This window comes from Solanum stenotomum, chromosome 2 (assembly GCF_019186545.1).
Source record: "Solanum stenotomum isolate F172 chromosome 2, ASM1918654v1, whole genome shotgun sequence".
Classification (NCBI taxonomy): Eukaryota; Viridiplantae; Streptophyta; class Magnoliopsida; order Solanales; family Solanaceae; genus Solanum; species Solanum stenotomum.
The window spans coordinates 33919980-33947107 of NC_064283.1; positions in this window are offsets into that span (position 1 = coordinate 33919980).

The window sequence follows — 27128 nt, forward strand, 5'->3', positions numbered from 1 at the left end:
ATTTCAGTCTCCATCTGTATATATAGACATGTCTATTTCCTTTCGAGACAGTCCAGTCTCTGTTGTCCAGTTTTGGGACTTGTACTCATTTTGTAGTAGCTCTGTACTAGTGAATCCAAGTTCTGGGGGGATCTTTATTTGTATATATGTTTTTGGTTTGCTTCCGCCTATTTATATTGTTATTTGCCTACTCTTGTTTAATTTCTACCCTCAGACCCATTACTTGTTGTTCCGGGTTACGGGTTGGCTTACCTGCTGGTGGGTTATAGTAGGTGCCATCATGACTTGATAAATCGGGTCGTGACAATCATAGTATTGATGAAATATGTTTATATTAGTTATTATCTACTAGAATTATTATCATATGTTTTCTAGTTTGTTAACATGAGGAAAAAAAGGAAAACTTCCAAACTATGCCATCCTAAAGTTGAAACCATAGGCATGAGAAGCCATGAGGGGAGTAAACGTAGTTAAGGCGCTGTTAGGAAGAGAGCACTTTTGAAAGTACGATGTTAACAGTGACAGGAAAACATGTTGAAAATAATCTAGTTTATAGTAATCTAATATGAATAATATTCGTCAGGACTATGGTATAAGGGAATTATATTAAAATTGTTATGTCTTATTTACATGATGAAATGATATTAGCATATAAAACATTAATCTTGTATATATTTAAAAATATAAAAGTTATTGATCTAAGAAGGATAATATGGGAAAATATATTTGAAGAAGAAGAGGAAGAATTAATGAACCAAATATGGTATGAAATAGATGAGACAGAGATAGAAAATGAAATGTTAAAATTTAACTTAAGTGATTTAGAAAATCAATATTCAGATTAATGATAAATCAAGAATACTTAGAATATTGGCAACAAACTATAATAGATATTACGATATTAGGTAATTTAATAAAAGAAAATATAGAAACATTCCAACAAACTCACGACATACAATATATAGAATATATATTGGAAAACATAAGAGAAATTATTAGATTAATTCCTTTAGAAAAAATGTATTATGAACGAATCAACCTATAAAAAAAATAAACGAAGGACCCCACTCCCCAAGTTGGTATGGTCAGGCCCTCGTACTAGTGCTCAAATCCTGTAGTTCTATCAAATGCAACATTGATATTATCTTTGTTGCCTCCCACTATCTTCCCCCGCACTACCACAATCTCTACTGGTCTGAAGGCACTGGCCTTTTTCATCCCCTTTGGTACTAAATCACCGTATGCAGTGTAGAACTGTTGAACCCAGGTGGCAATGTATGCGCCACGCGGTCTAGTGAATAGCTCAAACATGTGGTATCGGAGTGTGTCCCCACACAAGAGGGTACCTGTCCACCACACCATCCATGGACAATCTCTTTTCTTCAAGAATGGTCCTCAGTCCCTTGGCCTTTAGCCTGTTGAGAAGGCGGGGAGGAGGACCCTGAACTGGTATTATTGGAACCACCGTCTGTGTTGGAGCGGGCACTGGATCATTAGTAGGTGGGGTAGACTCAGAGGTCCTGGATGGACCTTGATGACCTCTAGCATGAATCTTAGCTCGCTGGGACTGAAGTGGTTGGTCATCCTCACGCTCAGAGAATACAACCTAAGAATCAAAAGACTTCCCATCACTGCCAGAGTTGTGCTCCAGTGTCTCGGCTATGGGCGCTTTGCCCTTAACCCTACCTCCTTTTGGAGGTGTTTTCTTTACCTTTTAATAGGAAAACATTGCTCCCTCATTTATTACGATGCCCCATGCTCGTTTGTAAGGTGGCATTCCACTCTCGTCCAAGTTTGTCCTAGCCATATCTGCAAAACACATCTGGAAAAGTTAGAAATATTTCAAGAAAATTCTCAAAATTTAATTGTAGGAAGACTCGCCGAACCAATCGTTGAGTAGCCGAGTCACTTTGGTGAGCCAGGTCAGTCTCGCCGAAGGACTAGCTTGAAAATTTCCATGAGAAATGATCAGTTGGAGATGCATAGGGCCCGTTGATGAGTCCACAATTTGGACTCATTTAGGGCTTTATTTTGATAGATTTAGTGTCCTCAAATGCATATTTTGTCTCAATAATTGATGTAAATCCTTAAGTTTCAAGAATTTGAATTAAGATACAAAGCATGGACGCTATCAAGCAAAAGAGGAACAAGGCGGTTGAAAGAACGAAGAAATGAAGGCCTGAGGATCGCCTAATGCATTAGGCGAGCCGCTGAATGGCCTTAATCTTTCCTAATGTTCCAGTGTGCTGAGCCTTGAAGGAAAATATCAAGTTGGCGATGAAAGGGAGCAGCTCGCGCGTCGCCCAATAGTTCCGCGAACCAACACAAAATCGCCCAATGGTTCAATACACGAAGTTGCTAAAGGCAAAAGCTCAAAGGTGATGAACCAGACAAAAGAACGGATCACCAAGTGCATCAGCGATCCTGACTAACTGTGCCGAGTGGTCTTTTACAGCACAAATTTATGAAAATTTGTAAATACTTATTTAAATATGTAGCTTCGTATGAAGTTGTAGCGAATTATTATTGATTTTTAGAATATTTCATTTTAAGTTCTTAGTGTTTTTGGGAAACATTATTCTTGAGCTTTGAAGGTTTTCATCTCCAAGAAATTGGAAGTGGGCATCAAAGAATCGTCATCTTAGACGTGTTTAAACACATTATTTATTGCACCTAATTGATGGAAACACTTTTAGGTATCGATGTTTATCTCTTTTTCATGTCTAGCTAAAATCCCAATTCTTGGGGTGTGATTATGTGAATATGGGTTTAATTTACTGTTACATATTGCTCATTGTTAGTCTATTTGTTGTTTAAATGTGATTTCGTTTAGTAGTTGTGTTTCAACTTAATGGGATTGTAGTTGCAAATACAATTTCATCTTAGTATTTTTGGCTTGCTCGAGAGAGAGGTTTTAAAACCAAAACTACTAAATCGATAGCCTGTGGTTATTGGGTTGTCGTGGGTTTAGCTCGAGAGAGTGAATCTTAGACCTTCTCCCACACATTCAGCTCGAGAGAGTGAATGGGCTAAGGCAAAGGCTGTGCTTAATTGCTGCAACTCAGTGTTCGAGAGAAATTGATTTGATTCGGGGTAAGTTGTTCGAGAGAAAATTTACCCCTACTAAAGTCTAGCTTAGTTACAAATGTTTAGCAATTTACTATCAATAGCATTTACCCGGTTGTTTATTCTATCCCATATTCCTATCACATCCCAAGAATCATGTCTCCCTATCTCGCATCTTTATATTTTTGCTATTTTTGGTTTATTAGTTGAATACAAACCTCCTATTTATAATTGACATTCGTGTCACTTCTTGATTTAATATGCTTTTACTCGTAAATATTTATAGCTATGATTGACTAGAACATAATTTTACTTTTCTACTTAATTCTCGATTACTAACTGCTCCCTTAGGACTCAACCCCAACCCATTCGGTTGGATTATATTAATACACACAATCAGTGACACTTAAATTAGAAGTTGTGTCTTTGATTACGTCAAACATCAAAATGTCGCCGCTGCCAGTGATTGGTGCTATTTGAGAATTTTTAGTTAAGTTGGATTTTGTTCTTGTTAGTTGTAGTTCTACTTACTTAATTTTTAACTTTGTTTTACTTGTTTGTGTTGAAAACAAGAAGTATGAGCGTGAACGGTAGCAATGGCAGCCATTTAGGCCATCAAGATGACATCGGAAATTTCAACGATGTCAACAAGCCTCATGCTAATAAACCCCATCTCATGGGAGGTATTGCTCCCATTCACTTACCTCCGGCCGAAGAGAATGTGGTGTTCCACATCACGAGTACTATGTTGCAACTTTTTCAACTAAAAGGTATTTCCAGTGGTTTGGCTCATGACGATCCCCATGAGCGCATTAGAAACTTCGTGGATGTATACGGACCATTCACCTTCAAGAATATCTCCCAAGAATCGATCCGTTTGAGGTTGTTCCCATTCTCGTTGATGGGTGAGGCGTGCAAGTGGTTGGCTGAATTGCCACGTGAATCAATCACTTCGTGGGAGGAGTTGGTCACAGCATTTCAAGTGCAATTTTTCCCTCCCTTGAAGATGATGACTCTTCGGGACAGTATTCAGAGCTTCAAGCCTCTAGAAGGCGAGCCTATCCATGAAACTTGGCTGCAATTCAAAAAGTTGGTGCTTTAATGCCCAACCCATGGCTTGCCTAATAATGTGTTGCTGTAGTATTTTTACCGGAGTCTGGATTCGGTAAATAAGGGTGTTGCTAACCAACTCTCTCCGGGAGGTTTGATGCAGCAACCTTATGTGATAGCTGCTCAGCTTTTAGATGGAATGACTACCATAAACAGGGTGTGGTATACCCGTGAAGACCAGGTCTCCACTCTCATGTTCAAGTTAACTAAGGAACAAATGGAGAAGGACCAAGAGAGGGACTAAAACATGGCCAAGATCATGACACAACTTGATATTTTGTCTAAAAATGTCATAGGAGCTGGTGCTCGAAGTGTCAATGTCGTGGGTGTTAGGTGTGCTAATCCGGATGAGTCCAAGTTTGAAGCCTTGTATAATGAAGAGGTAAATTTCCTAGCCAACCAAGGTGGTGGCTATCGTTCAAACTACCCGAGGCAGGGTGGTAACCAAGGTTGGGCTAGGGATGAAGGTTGGAAAGATAAAGATCGTGAATGGAGGGACTGTAATCCAAATTGGAAGGATGGGGAGAAAGATAGGTATGTGCCTCCCCACGAGCGCCAAAAACCAAAAGATTCGGAAGGTGGTCGGTTCGAGGATATGCTCTTACGTATCCTCAACAAATTTGAAGGGTCAGAAAAAGATTTTAAAGGAAATGAAAGAAGATGTGTCTACCCTTAGCCAGACCGTCACATCCCATTCAGTGTCAATCAAGCAGTTGGAGACCCAAATGGGTCATATATTATCTTATCTCAACCCATGTAGCAGAAGGGTTTGCCTAGTGATAATATGGCTAACCCCAAGAATGAGGTTTGAAGGTGGACTTGCGTCGTGCTGCAACGTTAACTAAGGCGCTGCTTGGAATGCAACCTAATACCCCTTATTTATTTATCTTGTTTTGATAAAATAATGGTGTGTTGATTGTGTAGGTGGAAGTGTGGAAAGTTTTCAAAAGGTGCAGATTGGTGAGCATCAAGTCCATTCAGCGAATCGCCGAAGAGGTCTGAGACCCCGACCCAAACCGCTGTCAGACTCAAGACAATTTTACATTAGAGTCTATAAAACTCGGTGAGCTCAAGAAATTATTGCTAAATCGCCGACCATGTCGGTGATCCCACGGAGACCGCCATTTGGACTCCCAAAATAATTTGAGGTCCTTTAATGTTCGGCTAGGTGAATGATGACTACTAAGTGTGTTGCCTAGTGGCTCGCCGAGAATCACTAGTGTCGCCGAATGGGTGAGAACTAGACGGTTTTTCATGGCATAGTTTTAAAAGTTTCAAATTCATTCACTTTCCCTCACTTTTTATCTTCCCAAACTCACAACCACACTCTAGTTTCTTTATTTCTTGCACTTTTAGATTATTTTAGTCATTGATTGGTGCTCGGATTGTGGATTACTTTGCCGCCTAGTATTTCTATTTTCATTAATCGGCATCAAAGGTTGGTTTTCCGAACCCTGAGATTATTTTATCAAAATTGTACTCATTTGCAATGATCTTATCATATTATCATGTGATGGGCCTCTCGAATAGAAATAGTATGTTTTCTTACCTGATTTAAGTTGATAATCTTACCCGTAATGTTTTAATTTTTGCAATCTCGTAGTCTTGTGCTTAAAATGAAGTAATTTTGTGGGTTTATGCTTAGGTGTTATGGGTCTGAGCTTAATTTAACTAGTGCATGCTTTGATTTTGTTTTTTGGGGGTTGCGGGGTTGAATTAGAGAAGTTGGGTTGAAAATAGGCACGTTGGGCATTTAGCGAGGCCGGTCGAGCTCACCGAACCACTCGGCGGTTCACCTAGTGTCCCCATCTCACCTTTAATTTCATACTTAATGTTTTGTTGGAGTCTGTAACTTTCGGCGAGAAGCCTAAGGTCGCCGAACGAAGTTGGCGACTCAACGAAAGTCTTCTTGATTGCCCTTTGTCTGCACCTCTGAACCCTTCTTACACTATAACTTTTGGCGGCCTAACCCAGTTCACCAAAGTGATTCGGTGACCCGCCAACTGTTTCGGCGAGTCTGTCTGTGCCTAATTCTCTGTGTGTTCGTTTGAATATTTCCTAACTTCTCCTCGAGGTTTTGCAGACATGACTAGATCAAAAGCAGTTGAAAGAATAATACCAGTCTAAGAGAAGGCTAAGGGGATTACGATAAATGAGGATGCAGCTACAACCAAAGGCAAAGTTACGAAACTTCCCACAACAGGTGGGAAAGGCAAGGGCAAGAGGTCCACTTATAATAGGAAGACAACTATCAAAGACCCTAATATTCCATCATGGGCCCGAGGATTCTATGCAGCTATACATGTCTTTTTGGAGGACTCGCACGTGACAACCCCTAGTGGATCTGAAACTGTCGTTCCTCCTGAGGTGATCCCAAGCACTGATGCTTAGACTCAGAGTGATGCATCGGGTACTGATGCCCAAACAGATGGAGCGACTGTGTAGACAGGACCTCTCTTTACATCCATCTCTGTCTTACTTTATTTCGACTGGTGGATAGTTTTATTTTCATTTGAGGACAAATGTTTTTTATGTGTGCTGGGGTGAAGCCCATCTTTTGTGACTCCATTTTGTTTATATATTTGGGTTGAAATCTTTAATTCGTGTATACACTGCCTTTTGTGGAAGGTTTGAGCTTGTGGCTCCTTGCTTTTAAGTGTAAATGATTTTTGACCCTTTCGAAAAAAAATTGCCACCTCTTGTATGTGTTGAATATGGTTGTTCTCTTGAAAATTTGAGTACCAGTTTTGATCAATAGCGATGACTTGAATAGTTCTCATAAATGAACATAAATAAATGCGCGACTACGACGAGGCCAATTGAAGTTGCATAGATAATATGTGAACTCTTTGCATCTCGTTGTGACTATCCAATTATCGGATCGAGTCTCTTGTGATGAACATTGCACACTAGCGAAAGTGTGGAGTCTTGTTTGACTTTGGTGTCAATGCCTTGTGTGATGAGCTTACTGTGAACCATGCATGATGACACCTAGAATTTACCCCGTTGGTCCGGTTGACTCAGTGATGCAAATTTCTTAAGATGATCTTAAGCAACTTTAAAGAGTGTGAACCAATTTAAAATTATACCTCTTTTGCGGCTTACCTTGTGAGTGTGTGAATCTCTTTTGAGCACCCTTTGAGCCTAAACCTTTTCTTGGAAGAAACTAGATAACATTGCTACCTTTTATTGACCTATTACCCATAATCCTCATGATCTGTGGTTTGTCTGAATAGCCAACTTAGGCGAAAAGCCTAAGTTGGGGGTGTGGTGAAAAGAGAAGGAAAATCAAATAAATGCAAAGAAGTCCCTTATGCCCATGTTTTGAGAAAAATGGAACCCCTCCATATAAAAAATAGAGAAAAAGATTGAAAAAGAAAAAGAAAGAAAAAGTTGTGAAATAAATTTGTGGAAATACAAAAAAAATGGGGTTCCCAATGACTCATGGAAGATTAATAAGAGGTAATTTTTGAGCTTGAGTGAAATTGATAAAGAGAAGGAAAGAAGGTGTTGTTCACATCACATTTCATGAGAATTTTCAGCATATAAGCCTAAATGATCATACCATTAGACTCAGCCCCATTACAAGCCTTGAAAAGACCTTTTTGATCTTGAATGAGCTGAAGCAAAAGTTGATTGGAAAATAAGGGAAAACCTATGGGTGAAATCATGGATTGTGTTTATCTTTATGAGTTTGGGTGTTGATCTTGATTCCAAAGCTTTAAATGATTGAACCATTCTGTGTGAATATGGAATCATTCTTTGTGTGAGGGCATTTGAATACCTTTGTTGAGCTCGAACTTCCCTTTGCAACAAGTATAGTGAGCTTGAGATTCTTTGATAATGGTGTGTCACAACTTGAGTCTTTGAGTACACAATTGATCCTTGCATGAATAAGTTGAGTCTTGTGTGTGCATTCATGATTGAGTCTTGTGTAGCACTGTTTACGCACCCTTTTAAACTACTGAACTTGAGTTTTACTTGAGGACAAGCAAAAGTTTAAGTTGGGGGTATTGATGAATCCACAATTTGGACTCATTTAGGGCTTTATTTTGATAGATTTAGTGTCCTCAAATGCATATTTTGTCTAAATAATTGATGTAAATCCTTAAGTTTCAGGCATTTGAATTGAGAGACAAAACATGGATTCTATCAAGCAAAAGAGGAACAAGGCGGTTGAAAGAACAAAGAAATGAAGGCCTTAATCTCGCCTAATGTTCCAGTGTACTGAGCCCTGAAGGAAAAGATCAAGTTGGCGATGAAAGGGAGCAGTCGGCGTGTCGCCGAACAGTTCCGCAAAGCAACACCATATCACCCAATGATTCAAAACGCAAAGATGCTGAAAGCAAAAGCTGAAAGGCGATGAACCAAACCAAAGGGCGGACCACCAAGTGCATCGACGATCCCGACTAACTGTGTCGTGTGTTCCTTCGCAGCAAAAAGTTTTGAAAACTATAATTACCCAATTAAATATGTAGCTTAGTATGAAGTTGTACCGAATTATTACTAATTTTTAGAATATTTCAATTTGAGTTCTTAGAGTTTTTGGGAGACATTGTTCTTGAGCTTTGAAGGTTTTCATTTCCAAGAAATTGGAAGTGGGCATCAAAGAATCTTCATCTTAGACGTGTTTAAAGACATTATTTTCGTACCCATTTGATGGAAACATTTTTAGGTATCGATTTTTATCTCTTTTTCATGTCTAACTAAAACCCTAATTCTTGGGGTGTGATTATGTAAATATGGGTTTAATTTACTGTTTGGTATTGCTCATTGTTAGTCTATTTGCTATTTACATGTGATTTCGTTTAGTAATTGTGTTTGAACTTAATAGGTTTGTAGTTGCAAATACGATTTCATCTTACTGTTTTTGGCTTGCTCGAGAGAGAGGTTTTAAAACCAAAACTACTAAATCGATAGCCTGGGGTTATTGGTCGTCGTGGGTTCAGCTCGAGAGAGTGAATCCTAGACCTTCTCCAACACATTCAGCTCTAGAGAGTAAATGGGCTAAGGCGAAGGTTGTGCTTAATTGTTGCAACTCGATGTTCGAGAGAAACCGAGTTGATTTGGAGTAAGTTGCTCGAGAGAAAATTTATCCCCACTAAAGTCTAGCTTATCTACAAATGTTCAGCAAGTTACTATCAATAGCATTTACCCGGTTGTTTGTTTTATCCCATATTCCTATCACATCCCAAGAATCATGTCTCCCTATCTCGCATCTTTATATTTTTGCTATTTTTGGTTTATTAGTTGAATACAAACCCCCCATTGATAATTGACATTCGTGTCACTTCTTGATTTAGTATGCTTTTACTCATAAATATTTATAGCTATGATTGACTAGAACATAATTTTACTTTTCTACTTAATTCTTGATTACTAACTGCTCCCTTGGGACTTGACCCCAATCCATTCGGTTGGGTTATATTACTACACACGATCATTGACACTTGAATTGAAAGTTGTGTCTTTGATTACGTCAAACATCACCTTTCGGCGAATCACCGACACCACTCGGCGAGCTCATACTAGCCCGCTGAATTTTACAGCATGTTTTTAGGGGTTAGGGGCGCAGAAAAGGCGATCAAGGGACCTTTCAGCGAGTCGTCGAGTGAACTCGATAAGCTCAGGATTCCCTCCGAAAGTTACAGACTCTAACTCAGCCAAATCACAAAATTAAAGGCGATCATGTGGGACGTTGGCGATCCAACGAACGGTTCGGCGAGCTCGACCCAGCTCGCCGAACTGCCCAACGTGCCAAATTTCAACCCCGTTTCCTAAATTCAAGCCCGCAGCCCCCGAAATCAAAATCAAACCTCACACTTATGCAATTAAACTCAGACCCATTCGACCAATGCAACCAAGGTACTCAGACTTCCCCCGATTTGGTCAAAATTAGCCATTTATGACTTTTCCCCTTAGAAATGATGTCAAATGCTCAATCATTGGGCAAAGTACGTCATTTAGCACAATTGGGGGTAACTTAGACTTTTCCCAACTAGACCCAACCAAAATTTACCGCAACCCAACAATATATGATCAATTTTAAGGCACAAAACTCGGCAAATTAACAATTTAGCAAATAGGCGCAATTTCAAAACATAAAATAGGCACAATAACACATCAAATAAGATTCAACACATGCCCAGCACACATCAATACAAAATTATCAAATGCATTCGAGTTCAACTACTAATCTAGAGTTTGAGGTTCAGAAACCAACCTTTTAGTCTAATAAAGAATTTGAAATGCTAAGGGGCAATGTAATCTAAATCCGAGCACGAGATCAAGAGAAAAAAGCAACAAAAAATGGGAAATATGTGAAATCTAGGGTGTTGGTGAAAGTGTAGGAGGCTAAAATGAGGGAATATGAAAGATTTTGAAAGTTTAAATCGTTTGGCTTTTTAAAACCTTTCAATTCGCGGCACTATCGGTGGTATTGGTCGTCCTCGGTGATACGCCGAGTGGTGAATTACCTAGCTATGTTTTACAGGACCTCCAGTTAATTTGGGGTCCAAACAGTGGACTAAATCGGGCTAACCGACCTGTTTGGCTAGTCGTTGATTCGTCCATAGGCTCACCGAGTTTTAATTAACATTGTGGCACTACGCAAGTATCCATTCAAGCTTCATTCTTGGGGTTTGCCATAGTATCACTAAGCAACCCCCCTTGTTGTCTTGGGTTAAGATGTGAAGAAATTTGACCCATCTAGGTCTCTAGCTGCTTGATAGAGATGGAATAAGAGGTGACCGTCTGGTTGAGAATCGATACATGTTCCTTTATTTCCTTCAAAACTTTATCGGACCCTTAAACCTGGTTGAGAATATGGGAGAGCATATCCTCAATACGGCCACCCTCAGAATCTTTGGGATTTTGACGCTCATGGGGAGGCACATATCTATCATTCTCCCCTTCTCTTTCACTCCAAGAGGCGTTATGATCACGCCACTCTCTGTCACGATCTCTCCAGCCCTCATCTCTATTCCAACCTTAATTACCACCCGGCCTTGGGTAGTTTGCATGAAAACCTCCTCCTTGGTTAGCTAGGCAGTTCACTTCCTCATTGTACAACGCTTCAATTTTGGCCTCCTCGGGGTTTACACCACCAACACCAACAACATTAACACTTTTTGTACCAGCACCCATGATGTTATTGGCCAAGATGTCCAGCTTGGTCATAATCTTTGCCATGTTTTAGTCTTTCTCTCGATCTTTTTCAATCTGTTCCTTTGTCAATTTATAAGTAAGAGAAGAGACTTGATCTTTGCGGGTGTACCATGCCTGCTTAATCTTGGTCATGCCATCAAAGAGTTGGGCTGCTATCACATAAGGATGTTGTATTAAACCTCCTAGGGAAAGTTGATCATCCACTCCCTTGTTCACCGAATCAAGGCAACTGTAGAAGTATTAAAATAGTAAATTATCAGGCAATCCATGAGTTATACATTGCAGCACCATCTTCTTAAACCTTAGCCAAGTCTCATGGATTGGATCACCCACCAAACGCTTGAAGATTTGGATGTTGCCCCTAAGAGTCATCATCTTCTAAGGGGGAAAGAATCGCACTTGGAATGGGGTAATAAGCTCGTCCCGCGAAGTGATAGAACCTCTTGGTAACTCAGCCAACCACTTGTACGCTTCTCCCATTAGAGAAAATGGGAACAACCTCAGCCGGACTAATTCTTGAGATATGTTCTTGAAGGAGAATGGTCCACAAACTTCAACAAAATTCATAATATACTCATGGGCATCCTCATGATCCAGATGGCCGAATAAACCCTTCAGTTAAAGGAGCTGGAACATGGTGCTTGTAATATGGAACAAAGTGTTCCCTTCAACTGGAAGCAAACAAATGGCACCAACACCACCCATTTGATTATGGTCATTGACATCATTGAGATTCCCGATGTCATCTTGGTGGCCCACTTGGCTGCCATTACTCCCTTTGATGCTCAGTTCCTCCTTTGTTTTAACAGAAGCACACAAAAACCAAAACTAAATGAAGTAGATTCAACTATAACAAAGAAGAACACAATTCAACTTCACCAAAAGAATTTCAAACAACACCACTACCTAACAGTAGCGCCATTTTGATTTAACGTTTCAGGCACACCTCATCTAATTTCTAGGTGTCAACGATCTTAAATCAGTATAAAACCCAACTAAATAAGTTGGGGTCAAATCCCACAGGGAGCGGTACGTGTCTTAAATTCAATTAAGAAGTACGAATGTGGTCTAATAATCCATAGAATAGAAAATTATCGATTAAAGACATAATCAAGTAAAAGGGTTGATACGAATGTCAAATGGGGGTTTTTGGTTTTGATTATCAACTATAGAACAGTCACAAACACTAGGAATTAACAATAATGAGAAGGATTCTTGGGATGATATAGACATATGGGTAATTGCAACTATTGGGTGTAGGGTTTACTCTCTCGAGCTAAACCCAGGTCAACCCAATATCCACAAACCATCAATCAAAAACCTTAGTTCTAAAACCTCTCTCTTGAGCAAGCCAAGAATACAAACATAGAACTGCATTTGCAACTACAATTCTTAAATAAAACCACAATAAATGATTGAACTCACTTTTAAATAGCATTTAAACTAACAATTAGCAATACCCATAAACTAAATCAGCCCATAATCACATAATCACGCCCCAAGAATTTGGACTTTTAGCTAGACATTATAAAAAAAGGTAAAAACAATTACCAAATTGATTATCCATCAACTGGGTAAGACTGATGTCATCCGTACAATGCTCCAATTTGATGAATCTCGAAAGTGAATTTCTTCAATCCTTCAAAGTTAAAGGAAAAACCTAGAGAAATCTTAGTTAATTTCCAAAATTCTAATATAGATACTAAAGTAAATGTTCAAACACGTATTTATAGCACCAAAAATATGCTACAAAATGGACAACTTGGCGAAGTAAGTCGGGCACACCTATCTATTCGGCGAGCCGCCCTTTAATCTCATCCATTGCCTTTTCGTCTTGTTATTCAACATCCTAGGGTTCTGTAACTTTAGGATATGTATCACTACATCACGGAGCTGCTCGACGATGAGCCGACTACTCCTTCTTGTCGCTGATTTGGTTTCTTCCCTCAGGACTGGCACACTGGAACTTTAGGCGGTGGACCTGCCCTTCGGCGATTCGCCAAACACTCTTGGTGATCCCCAGGCTTGCCTTTCTTAAATTCTTCAGTTCTTTTGTTCCTTTTTGCATGTTATTGTCCTTGCTTTGTTCCTCAATCCATGTACCTGAAAATCAAGGGTTTTTTCATCAGTTTATGGCACAAATTAAGCATTTGAGGACACTAAATCTATATAAAAAAAGTCGTAATGAGTCCGAATCTCGGAGTCATCACCCAACACTATGGAAGCTTACATACCTCAAAGAACTAGATTCTTGGTGAAATCTTGAATTTCTTGAACAAACGCTTGAAACTTTGAACTTTTTCTCCTCTTGAATCTTCTCTCTAAAACCCTAAACGCTTTAGGGGATAAATGAAACTAATTCTAATCTCTTTAGACTCCTAAAACTTTATTAAGAATGCTTAAATCCAATTGGGTAATGAAAAGACAAAAATACCCCTCATCATTTTGGGTAATTATCCTTAATTGGATAGCCCGACTTCAAATAGGAATATCTCGCTCATACAAGCTCAAAAATTTAGCAAACTTGGTGGCATTGGAAAGATAATTAGAAGACCTTTCATTGGATATCTTATGGGTCACCTAACTCATTCTGTACTGAAGGTTATGATCAATCATTTTAAGTTGACCCAAAACTTAGAAGAACCTAGGAATGACTTGAATGAATTGTCTTTAATTCTTTTTGGAACTCAAGGTGCTATATCTTGTGATCTTAATACTTAAGAAATTTTGAATTCCTTGGTAAAATCCTAGTCACCACGAAGGATGGTTCGAGTCTTAGTTAAAAAAAATTCTGGAGTGTTACAATATCTCCCCCTTGTGATCATTCGTCCTCGAATGGCGACTGTATTGGGTATGGAATGAGGTTACTCTTATCATCTCTGCCATACCAACTAGAATTTTCCCGCATTAATACTCAGAACCAACTTAGGGCTCTTATTTAGCTATTTCTCATAGTAAAATATCATTCTGTTCTTCCTCCTCCTTTATAACCATTGACAAAATTATCATACCATCATTATCACGATAGGATAATTAACCTTGTCTTTCTAACATTACTTTGTTACTAGAAGGACCTCTGAAAAGATATCTCCCATACTCTTTTGAACTCATTACTATGTTATTCTCAACACTTGACTTGATTACCAATCTTATCATCTCCCCCTTAGGTCTAAAGCTGACACATGAAAGCTATGGACCTATTCCAACATCTTTAACTAGTCTACATCCTCTTTTACTCTAACACTCGGGAGAAGCTTATCTCATGACTACCGAACTCTCCATAAGTAGGTACTAAGACTTATTTCTATGGTGTTTATGTTATCCTCTTCTAATTACATACCATCTTGGTACACCTCGTAATGTTCTTGTTACTCTTGTGACTTAGCCACACTTCACCACCCTTATCTAAACATTAGGATCTCTCACTGGTACTACTCATATTCATTGCATCAAACATTTCAATTTCTCACCTACTCTTATGTCAAGTCTACCAGATCAAATCTCAAGACTAACATCATCACCCTCATGTTACCATTCTTTGGATCATGGCACTCATCTCAAATTCAAGATTAATATTGATTAATAAACCCGAATATCAATACGATCACTCGCTTACTATGATATACCTCATTACTTGATCAGTTCTATAACCTTCTAAGCATCATGACCCTGTCAAAAAATCATAAGACTAACTTAGATCTATCACTTTATGTATACTTTTGCTCTTGTATTCGACACTTACACTTGGTCATTACCTACACAATGACACTTCATCACAAGCTCCTTTCTAGCTAAAACATACTCTACCTCCTGTGATGGAATCTTCATAAGTCATCACTTCTTAGTCTTCCATTAAGGGAAAACTCCTCATTAATAACTTACTAGGTGCATGACTATAGTAACATAGCTTGTCGAAACACCATCTCCCTTACTTAGGTTACTAAACCTCTGCATACTTTCCTCTAACTCTGGGCTCTTTCACTACTACTGCTCATGATCTCGTAACTCAAGCTACCTTCTCAGGTGAATATATTACCCAAGCTCTAAACATACAATCCTCTTAAAGGTCTCAGCTGAATAAGGTTTAGGGAAGAGTGTACATGTCACGACCAAAATGAGTTGTGAGTGGCACCCACACTTAACCTCCTAAGTGGGAGAACCAAGGAATCCAAACCCCAACACATATCAATAATTTAACTATGAATAACAACAATAATGCAGAAGCTCAAAACTTATTAACGTAACCAATCAAATAAACCTCTAAAGTCTAACACTTATTATCCCCAAAATCTGAAAGTCATCACATCAAGGACATCTCATCTTCAAATACTAAGTCTAAGAGTATTAAAGACACCAAAATAAATGAATAAAATAGATTATGTCCGAAAACTAAGGACATCATGCCATGACCAAGAGAATCCAACACGGACTGGAATGAATATCTCACCCTGAAACCTGATGTGCTGGAGACTGGCTAGAGCTGAGGGTGAGTCAAATTCGTTGGTACACTCGCTGCACTTCATAAAAGGAAAACAAAGAAAGATACAAGTAGGGCTCAGTACGGGGCAACATGTACTGAGTAGGTATCATCGGCCAACCCAAAATAGAAACTAATATACAATGAATAATAGTATAAAGTCAACTAAGCAGTTAGCAGGTGATAAGAAACCACAACATGAACAAGTGACAGTTGAAGCAAATACGTAATCAATCACAATATCAAGCACACACACGAGGACTCATGCCTCCACATCACACTCGTTTGGGAAATGTGTTCATTGAGATTGAGTACATTAAGTTAATTCAATATCTTTTTCCTTTAATGTTACCGTGTCGGAACGTGACACTCCGATCCAAAAATACCGTGTCGGAACGTGACACTCTGATCCAAAAATACTGTGTTGGAACGTGACACTCCGATTCAAAAATACCATGTCGAAATGTGACACTCCGATCCAATAATATTATTAATTTATCATTTATTATCACCACTTTTCAATTCATTAATAATATTACATCAAGCCTTCTTTATTCAAGGCATCACTTCGATAGAGAGGTTTTCAGATTATAAATCTCACGGTCTCAGGATTTTAGACCAATCACAAACCATACAACCAAGCCACACAATCACACAGTCAAGTACATAGAGAACTTCACGATATCATTCAATGCATATCAATCACTATTAAGAGTTTATCTATCAAATAGAGTAAATCATAACCTACCTCCACCGAAGAACAGAAGTGAAAAAGCTACTTCTCCAATACTTTTTCTTTCCTCAATGCATCCGAACCCTTCCAATCTATCAAGTATATGCGCATAATTTGTAAGTTAACGAGTCTATAAACACTCAAAACTATAATCAATTTCCTAAAGTTCAAGCCTAAGAATTTTCTAAATTCTTCCAATTAGTATAATCTTTAATGAAATTTAAAGTAATATGAGATACCTAATATTTAATTACATTTCTCAATACATCAAAATATAATTTATAATAAGATGAAAACATTTTAATGTTTAAAAGTCTAAGCCACTGGTTACGAAACCAGTGGCAATGAACACCTCTACCTATACACCCACACTTAATACTCCAATTCTTTACATGATTAATGTTCTGGCCTAACTTTTCTCTCCGCATTCATCTAACCTCAAATACTACACAAATGCACACTTCCACTTTATAATATTATAATAATAATACTAAATAATTAAAGTTGAGGCCACTGGTTACGAAACCAGTGGCAGACGAACTAACAGCGATCCTAACCCAATTCAATTACAACGCCCAGAACCAAATTTGATAAACAATCATGGTACAGCCTTAGTTTCTATAGTGTTTTACAATATAATAATCATATGACAATACAATAAGATAAGGACCACCAAATTACAAGTAACCTCATTCGGAGAACTAAGTAGATAAGCCAAAGCAACCAAATTTGCCAGTTTAAGTTTATACTTCCATTAACATCATACGAATAATAATAATACTATATTCAAGCAACCATTAACATTGGCATGGAATAGATTTCAATTGAAATTTGCTTACCTGCGATAGATCTTGTCGTTCTCTCCTCTAAGGGTTTGTGCCGCAATCAGTTTGTGTTATGACTAAAAATTAATAAACTCCTTAACTTATTTTCCTAGGTCAAACTTAGGGTATTAAAATCAATTATTTCATAAATATTCGCCAACTAATAAATACCATTAATTTTATAATTGTAGTTACGAATAGTCCAAAATACTCATTTACAATCTATCGAAAGAGTCTTTTATGAAATCAAAAGCTCTAGTACTCAAAACGACCAAACGGGTCGTTACATTAGATACCAATTTACACATCGTTCGTCCTCGAACAATTAAAGGACGGCAAGGGTAAGAAAGGGTACATGTCTCAACGATTCTTCAAAATATTAGTACCCAAACCCTCATCTCAAAACCATCAAATCAACCAATTCGGAGATCTATACCTCCTCCCTCACAGTGCCTCAAATGGGGTTTTTTCAATACTCGAATGATAACTATTGTTGTATGTGAACTCAACTAACAACAAAACTATTCTCAAGTGGACTTTTCAGCTGACCGATTCTCCAACTACACCTTGACACAACCATCAGGACAAATATTATCTAACGTAACCATGATAAATCCTTAATCAATTGGCCACCATCAAGAGTGAACCTGAACCATCCACCACACACTCATAATGCACAAACCATCATAGATCTTAGCATGATTACATCCTCACAACATAACATTTCCTCGAGCTTAAGCTATAAAAATATGATCTTTAGACAGCAAGTAATCATCTAGGAGAATCGAACTCATCTAATCCAAAGATGGAAATGATCAAGTAACCACCATTGAGTGATACACCCAAGCAAACAGAACCTCTAACAACACTGTCAAAATGCTAGATTAGTAGCTATTATAGACAAACCTTAAGAATGACAAAACTAGACCTCATGGTCCCCACATTCAATCACACGTAGCCAAAACATGATACCGATGATGAGATAAATCTTAAGTCTATCGAGAAAAAAAAAACTGTAAATTTTCATAGTAGCTCTCCTATAAATTCTCATAAGCGAAATTGTGCGTGTAGAATCACTAGTATACTTCAACTATCCCAAACAACACCAAATCTTCCATAACTGGAATGAACAAGTCTAACCAAGGATGCCACCCTACCAGGAGGACAATCACAGAATAGATACACACAATCCACTACTAGGGATTCACCTATAGAAGCGAAAACACACGCGGACGTAGAAAGTGAATCATACTCTAAACCATGCCCAAAATGAAATAGTTTGTCATATAAGAATGTACATAACCAAGGTCTAATAACTCTAAATACTCCTTCCATAGGGTCCATACCAAACATTTTCATTCATCCAACTCTATCTCTTCGATTTACTAGCTACCCACAATCACCAATTTAGCCCCTATTATAATTACACACATACTTGGTTTATCAAACCCCACATCCATTGAAGTCAACACGCTTAATACTAATAAAACATCACAACCACATCGATCATCTACCTTACTCCCAAACCATCATTAGTATCAAAGTACTCTTATCAAATACATGTTCAAACTATGTTCTATCGTTCTTTCTATTTAAGCATTTCATGACAAATACGAGTCCCAAACAAGGCTAATAACACTAATTTCAAATTTGATAGTACCTTTCAATTGAGATAAAATTATTAAATCACACCCAAAGTCAACTTCACACCACTTCCACATACCATGCTTTAGCTACCATTCTAAACCATCACATACTTCATGCCAACACTTAGGAAAATTCTTGGTCACGCAAATTATTATGTATACTATAATCTCATAACCTCTATTCACCATAAAATGTCTATGTAACGCATCATAACATTTTATGTAGTCCCATTAATAGAGTAATGCTTATCCAACTCTAAATTCTTAATAACAATGTAGAATTATATCTCACCTTGTACATCATTCTTAAGTCATCTATCATAATTTGTGCAATCTAACCCCACGTAAAACTCTAAATTTTCCATACCTCATTGTTTGTCACCCAAACCAAAACTCAATCTTTATAAAAGTCAATGATAAATTCCTAGTAAGTCTGTACCGAACCGCTTCACATCTCACAATCATATCTAAACTCATAGTCAAAAAAAATAATAAAAAATCAATACAACCCTCAACTACACCCCGTGGGTTTATACGAGAGGTTTTATTCCTTCACTTTTCTCAAATTCTTCCCATGGTGCAAAATTCTAAATATCTCGACCCTGCAATATATCAGACTCTTGTTTCTCTAGCTCGCTTACCGATCTCATCCTTTTACCAACAACCCATGACATTTTACTTCACATTCTAAATCAAAACTTTGAGGGAAACCCTTCCTTAGATCCTTTAACAATCAAAAGTAACCAACTTTCCGACTCTAATCATGTGTAAGTTCTTTCAAATGCTCAATACTCGATGCAATCAATTATTTATTACCTTACAAATTCATACCTTGACAAAACATATCACCAGAAATGCAGACTTATAATGAAAAATTTGAATTGTAAATCCAACTGTGTAACCCAATGCCCTTATCTATCTATATTTGCTTATACTTCGAAGACTTTTATGAATTCATGTATCTTAGCTTATCATTAATCGCCTATCCATCGACCTTACCATATCCTTCATAAAAATCCAACAACAATACTCCAATCATTAGCCTCAATTATGAACTAAATTTCCTTAATTTTATTCTTCCTTAGTTGTAACTTGTATCCACTTATACACATATAAATTTAACACCTAATATTCTTAAACCTTAACAATTGCCTCCATTCCATCGAAATTAGCCATAAAATAATTATTTTCCCACGAATTCACATGGACTAACAAACAAAGATTTAATCATAAACTCACAACTATACTCCACTCTTCCAACACCTCAAACCGTACGATCTATATTTATACATTCCAAATCCCACATTACTAACTAATTTATGCCTAAATCATTTAATGCCAATGATTGCACAGCAACACATAGCTGCCGATCAAATATCAACAATATAAAAATTAGTAATTTAGTCCTTTCCCCCTCAATTTCACCATACAATATAATAAAATAATAATAGTATGACCCTTATCAAATTATAATGACTTAATCTTGGTTACCTAATTTCACGTGGGTTCTTTTGGTTGCTGCTAGTTCTCCGTCGTCTGTGTGAGGAAGCCACCATATTCTTTTCTTTCTTTTCTTTTCTACGATTTATTTATTACCCTAATTCTATACCTTACCAATAATAAAAGTGGTAAAAGTGACCCACTATTAATTTTACTTCTATCTTTTTTTTTTTTAACCAACAAATCCTAATTATATAGTTTCATCCCAATCACAATTCCTCACGAACTCTTTTTACCATCATGCTCAGTTAGCCCTTGTCATCACCACGAAGTGAACCTTTTCCTCGACCCGACACCTTAACCTTAGGTATACCAATCAAATTCAAGGGACTAACCCAATTTTATACGCACTTTTCTTACTGAATTTTCAATTGCTTTCACCCTAGTATACTCACTGAGACTTTCTTTACCCATAAGCTTGTCATTTTGGTATCAATCTACTCTTTTGGAGTTTAAAAGAAAATCACCAGTCCTCATTAAAAACCCTCAAGGTACATTTCACAACCTAAATGTACTAATATTGTACCAAAGATCACCACTAAAATTTTCCTTAAAAATAATGCTCAATCTAAGCGTTCGTAGTAATAAACTAGTTGGTTTCTCAAATGTGAAAGCAACACCGAATCTGATTATCTATACATGTCATACCACTAATAACTCCTTAAGTAGTTAGTATTCACACTTGACAATGATGTATTCGTTTCCACGTAACACTAGTACCACATTGTGAAAGTCTGTTATATCCATCACACATCATACCTATCGAGAAGACCGTACCTAAATAGCCCACACATTTCTACCCATTGAATGACTGTAAAACATTATCAGATTTGTTCTCCCTCTAGCCCAAGCAATTTGTTTTACTTCTTAAAGTCAATAACAAAAGTAATACACTTCATAACTCTAATCAAGTAAGCATGGATGATCCTCTCTGATATACCCTCAATCTATGAAGTCATAGTAGAGAGATTCTAACCTCAATTGGTGCAACATAATTTAATCATTTGTTAAGCAACCCATACATATTATGAAAAAATAATAATTTACTAATTGTATTTTCCAAAGTAATGACGTTCATTATCTTGTCGCCCTTTACGAAACTCCTTGAATGTTGTCACATATCTAGATAAAGTATAAAATTTGACCTCACGAGCTGCAACACATATCTTCCATTTCTCTATATTCAGAACACCATCTCTCCTCCTATCACTCAAAGTTTGGGTGTATAATTGGATGAAGAAGCTAGACAATGCTGCCTTAAGTCATAGGTAGTGCCTTTACTAATCGACACTCAACATGAGACTATCACCACATTTTTGCATCTCCTCGAAACTAGTATGTCACAAACTCAACAATAAGCCTCTCCACTATATTCATTTTATGAAGCAATTCAAAACAATCAACTATTAAAGCATAGGCATCTTCATAATCAATGCCCATGAAAAATGAGGGTTTCAACTTTATAAACTTGATAAAAAAAAATCATGTTGATCACTAATCATTACAGGCCCTGTAGTTCATCTAGAAAATATACCTATTTCCAAGGAAACATTTTTTTTTCCTTTCTGGTATTGCTATTTCAACTTCTAATACTCCAACCATATATGAAATAGAGTGAATAAGTTCAGATACCAATTTGTATCACCTAGATACCAATTGGATTCAAGTAGTAGAACGAAAGAAAAAAGGAATGGAGTTTTCCTAAAGTCCTATAGCTTCTCGAAGAAAAGTAAAGGCGTCCCCATACTGTTCCGCAAGACTCTACTAGACTTGTCCTTGTGTGATGAGATCACCGAACCTAACACTCTGATACCAAGTTTGTCACGACCAAAATGAGTTGTGAGTGGCACCCACACTTAACCTCCTAAGTGGGAGAACCAAGGAATCCAAACCCCAACACATATCAATAATTTAACTATGAATAACAACAATAATGCGGAAGCTCAAAACTTATTAACGTAACCAATCAAATAAACCTCTAAAGTCTAACACTTATTATCCCCAAAATCTGAAAGTCATCACATCAAGGACATCTAATCTTCAAATACCTAGTCTAAGAGTATTAAAGACACCAAAATAAATGAATAAAATAGATTATGTCCGAAAACTAAGGACATCATGCCATGACCAAGAGAATCCAACACGGGCTGGAATGAATATCTCACCTTGAAACCTGATGTGCTGGAGACTGGCTAGAGCTGAGGGTGAGTCAAATTCGTTGGTACACTCGCTCCACTTCATAAAAGGAAAACAAAGAAAAATACAAGTAGGGCTCAGTACGGGGCAACATGTACTGAGTAGGTATCATCGGCCAACCCAAAATAGAAACTAATATACAATGAATAATAGTATAAAGTCAACTAAGCAGTTAGCAGGTGATAAGAAACCACAACATGAACAAGTGACAGTTGAAGCAAATACGTAATCAATCAAAATATCAAGCACACACACGAGGACTCATGCCTCCACATCACACTCATTTGAGAAATGTGTTCATTGAGATTGAGTACATTAAGTTAATTCAATATCTTTTTCCTTTAATGTTACCGTGTCGGAACGTGACACTCCGATCCAATTATACCGTGTCGAAACGTGACACTCCGATCCAAAAATACCGTGTCGGAACGTGACACTCCGATCCAAAAATACTGTGTCGGAACGTGACACTCCGATCCAAAAATACCATGTCGAAACGTGACACTCCGATCCAATAATATTATAAATTTATCATTTATTATCACCACTTTTTAATTCATTAATAATATTACATCAAGCCTTCTTTATTCAAGGCATCACTTCGATAGAGAGGTTTTCAGATTATAAATCTCACGGTCTCAGGATTTTAGTCCAATCACAAACCATACAACCAAGCCACACAATCACAGAGTCAAGTACATAGAGAACTTCACGATATCATTCAATGCATATCAATCACTATTAAGAGTTTATCTATCAAATAGAATAAATCATAACCTACCTCCACCGAAGAACCGAAGTGAAAAAGCTACTTCTCCAATACTTTTTCTTTCCTCAATGCATCCGAACTCTTCCAATCTATCAAGTATATGCGCATAATTTGTAAGTTAACGAGTCTATAAACACTCAAAACTATAATCAATTTCCTAAAGTTCAAGCCTAAGAATTTTCTAAATTCTTCCAATTAGTATAATCTTTAATGAAATTTAAAGTAATATGAGATACCTAATATTTAATTACATTTCTCAATACATCAAAATATAATTTATAATAAGATGAAAACATTTTAATGTTTAAAAGTCTAAGCCACTGGTTACGAAACCAGTGGCAATGAACACCTCTACCTATACACCCACACTTAATACTCCAATTCTTTACATGATTAATGTTCTGGCCTAACTTTTCTCTCCGCATTCATCTAACCTCAAATACTACACAAATGCACACTTCCACTTTATAATATTATAATAATAATACTAAATAATTAAAGTTGAGGCCACTGGTTACGAAACCAGTGGCAGACGAACTAACAGCGATCCTAACCCAATTCAATTACAACGCCCAGAACCAAATTTGATAAACAATCATGGTACAGCCTTAGTTTCTATAGTGTTTTACAATATAATAATCATATGACAATACAATAAGATAAGGACCACCAAATTACAAGTAACCTCATTCGGAGAACTAAGTAGATAAGCCAAAGCAACCAAATTTGCCAGTTTAAGTTTATACTTCCATTAACATCATACGAATAATAATAATACTATATTCAAGCAACCATTAACATTGGCATGGAATAGATTTCAATTGAAATTTGCTTACCTGCGATAGATCTTGTCGTTCTCTCCTCTAAGGGTTTGTGCCGCAATCAGTTTGTGTTATGACTAAAAATTAATAAACTCCTTAACTTATTTTCCTAGGTCAAACTTAGGGTATTAAAATCAATTATTTCATAAATATTCGTCAACTAATAAATACCATTAATTTTATAATTGTAGTTATGAATAGTCCAAAATACTCATTTACAATCTATCGAAAGAGTCTTTTATGAAATCAAAAGCTCTAGTACTCAAAACGACCAAACGGGTCGTTACAGTACAACTCTCTTTTAGCTCAAACGCACGTTTCATCTGAACATGAGTGCATTCCTCTCGAACTCCACACTTAACTCACTCACATGCTTCTCTCAGACCTCTCTGAAATCTCATGACCTCCACAAGACTCTTGCTAAGAATAACTCATCCATAAGGATTTTTCGACTTTACTTTTCAACCACCTTTAGTATAAGGTGTAGTCGAATAAATCTGAGAAACGTACAAGTATGAATAAATCTCTATGACATAGCTCCATTGCACGATTAAGAGTATCAAAGAAGGGAAACTTTTCCTAAATGTCTGTAGTGACTTATTTATAGAAGTGGGGCCTTCACAACCACAAATAAGATCCTACTTGACAAGGCTTCATAGACACCCTAGGACACTTGAACTCTGTGCTCTGATACCAAGTATGTCACGACCCGAGCCTACACCCTGGACGTGGCTGACACTCGAGAACCATTATCCTGGCTGACTACAAGCAGAAGACTAACTTAAGCATACAAAACTTAAAATAGAATAAAATTCATTGAAACTCAAATACAAAGCTTTAACTCAAATGATTTACTATGAAAATAAATAGAATATTCAACTAGCCAAGAATAGGCAACTCAAGTCTTTAAAACATTTAATAAGTTAAATGAAACCAATTTCTCAAACTCTACTATCTGTCTATGAAGCCTATACTTTTACAGAAAAACATCGGGACAAGACCCACGACATCTCATAACTACTAACTGTAAGGTAAAGGTAAAGTCCTCCGGAATATAAGAAGGCTCACCAAAGCTAACTATGCTGACTGGGATATCCCATGACCTCAACGAAACGCTTGTTGACGATCCTGAATACCTATATCTGCATCTTGAAACGATGCAGGCCAAATGGCTTAGTACGTGGAATGTACGAGTATGTAAGGGGAAGTCTAAAGCATAAACATAGGCATGAACTTGATAAAAAGGAAACATACTTACCTCTTCTCAACTCACTCAACTAAACTCAACTCAAGACTAAGATACTCAACTCAAAGATATGATACTCAACTCAAAGGTACTCAACTCAAGATACGATACTCATAATACTCAAGGATAAAGCAACAGTAAAAGATGCAATATATATGGAAACCTTTTAAAGCAATAGATAACAAATCAATGTATTGAAGAATACAATAATAACTCAGCTTATATATATATATATAAATACAATATAACTATGTGAGAGTTTCTCTAATTCACAACCATCACTATGAGTTATGTGATTATACAACATCTCACCCACGCTACCAGAACTGTCCTATACTTTGTCGGGGTATAGAACCTCTCAACTAAGTGGATCCACTAGTCTATGCTAAAAAGCATTAAAGAATCATCTATAAAGTATGACCCTTTCTACCCACGGTGGCTACATGATTTATAGGGGCCGTGAATTATCTGAACTCTCCGCCATATCGGTGCTTAATACTACTCTCAAAATATACTAGCTCATATATTTAAAAACATAACTTTTAATGTGGTTTGAGATTATTACTCAAAAATCATCCTCTTAAAATAGATGGTACTCAAACTGCTCAAAACTCTTTTGGAAATCTCAGTTTCCTCTCATCTTAAATGTGAAAACATTTACCCTTGGGAATACTTAGTTCTCATATATCATTTTAAAGAAAATGAACTCAACTCTGCTCTTTCTCAAAAACATTTCAAAATCATATTATAATATGATCATTGATGACTCGGGAAGTTATATTTGATAAACATTGATGGTATATCTAGATACCATACTGCTCATACATTGATGACATACTCGATTGTCATACTAATAATATTTTAGAGAACTCTTTTCTCAAAACTCATCTTTACTTTCTTCAAACTCAGTTTAAGAACTTAAATGTTGGCTTTAAAAAGCTTTTTAAAATTTATAACTCAAATCATAGGGTTCATGTGGAATTATGAACATGAACGACTCAACTCAGGGATCTTAATAGAAATAAAGAACCTCAGTACTTAGAACTCAAGACTCCATGATACTACTCATCTCTAGACTTCTTGACTCATAGGGTTCATGCGGAATTATGGGCATGAACAACTCAAATCAAGGGCTTCATGGGTAACATGTAGTAGTCACATAAGTAGAAATATAATCTCAAAAGGATTAGAAACTCAATGCTCAAAGACTTAGAACTCAAAGATACTACACCTTTCCAAGATGCTTAATGTATGAAGTTCATGCGGAATTTATGGACATGAACGACTAGACTCAAGGGTCAACATAACAATATGGAACTCATGTATGCGACTCTTCTCATTCTCATACTTACTTCCACAATACTTAGCTCAAATCGACAGTTGATCTCAAAGGATTCACAATTGAACTCAAAGACTTTCTATAACTCTACTCTTAACTCTTTCTTGAATTTGAATTATGAATTCAAGAGTTATGAATCATGATATGAAGGATCTCAATAACAATATAGAAATTTGATAATTACAAATAGAAATTTTGAAAGAAACATGAACTCAAGAACTCAAAATCAACTTA